This window comes from Procambarus clarkii, chromosome 54 (assembly GCF_040958095.1).
Source record: "Procambarus clarkii isolate CNS0578487 chromosome 54, FALCON_Pclarkii_2.0, whole genome shotgun sequence".
NCBI classification, from domain to species: Eukaryota; Metazoa; Arthropoda; class Malacostraca; order Decapoda; family Cambaridae; genus Procambarus; species Procambarus clarkii.
The window spans coordinates 27,386,755-27,388,196 of NC_091203.1; the positions used below are offsets into that span (position 1 = coordinate 27,386,755).

At 45.8% G+C, this 1,442-nt stretch overlaps 1 pseudogene; it reads left to right on the plus strand.

Moving 5' to 3' along the window:
• Positions 1–818: 818 nt before the first annotated feature.
• LOC138352795 (5S ribosomal RNA) lies at positions 819–937 on the plus strand (annotated as a pseudogene).
• Positions 938–1,442: the final 505 nt, after the last annotated feature.

Consider the following 1,442-nt stretch of genomic DNA (forward strand, 5'->3'; position numbering starts at 1 on the left):
AGAGGGGAGGGGCCCAAGAGGAAGGGGACGGAATAGGGAGAAATATAGAATGGGAATGGAAGGGGGGAATGAATGGGATAAAAAAGTAACTGGCATGGGATGAAGAAGTGAAGAGAAAAACAAAAGAGCAAATGGAGGTAAAGAATAAACCAGAGGAGAACGTGGAGGGAGGAGAAGGAAGAAGGGAAGACTGAAGGAAGAGAGGGAGACAAAGAGGACGAAATTAGAAATGAAACGAACAAATCCACAAGGGCCGTGATGAAGGGGATCGAACCTACGTCCGGGATGATCCCAGACGCGCCTTAGCCGATTGCGCCACGAAATGGTCAAAAGAATTGCAACCGGGAGTGCTACTGACCCCACACGGATCCTGCAGCCTCTCCGAGACACAAGCCAGGGTTTTACACAACTCCCCCCTGTGTACCCGGGCTCTGTCAACAACCTGTTCTGTGTGCATAGCAATGAGACATTCGTGAATGAATTGCATTCGTGAATGAAACCTAAATAAACGAAAGACAACACTTATGTATTCACCTAGTTGTACTCACCTAGTTGTGATGTCGGGGGGGTTGAGCTTTGGCTCTTTGATCCCGCCTCTCAACTGTCAATGAACTGTGTGTGTGTGTGTGTGTGTGTGTGTGTGTGTGTGTGTGTGTGTGTGTGTGTGTGTGTGTGTGTGTGTGTGTGTGTGTGTATTTACTATTTGTGTCTGCAAAGTCGAGCCTATTTAGCTCTTGGTCTCCAATCTAATCAATCTATTTTCCTGTATTATATCTACTACATATATTTCTCTCCAATACATGCACACATTCACACACATATGCGGCCATACCATGTTAAGAACACTGCTTCTCGTCCAATCAGCGAAGTTAAGCAACGTTGGGTTTGGTTAGTACTTGGATGGGTGATCGCTTGGGACCACCAAATGCTATTGGCAATAACTTTTCAGAGAAATTGATAAGGTAGATAAAGACAATTTAACACAAGGGGCACACGCACAAGGGGACACAGGTGGAAATTGAGTGCCCAAATGAGCCAAAGAAACGTTAGAAAGATTTTTTTCAGTGTCAGACTAGTAGACCACCACATCACTGCCTCTGTGTATGTAATCACCTAATTGTGCTTGTTGAGCTCTGGCTCTTTGGTCCCGCCTCTCAACCGTCAATCAACTGATGTACAGGTTCCTGAGCCTACTGGGCTCTATCATATCTACATTTGAAATTGTGTATGGAGTCAGCCTGGAGTCAGTATGGAGTGTGTGTGTGTGCGTGTGTGTGTGTTTACTAGTTGTGTTTTTGCGGGGGTTGAGCTTTGCTCTTTCGGCCCGCCTCTCAACTGTCAATCAACTGTTTACTAACTAACTACTAACTACTATTTTTTTTTTTCCCACACCACACACACACACACACCCCAGGAAGCAGCCCGTGACAGCTGACTAACTC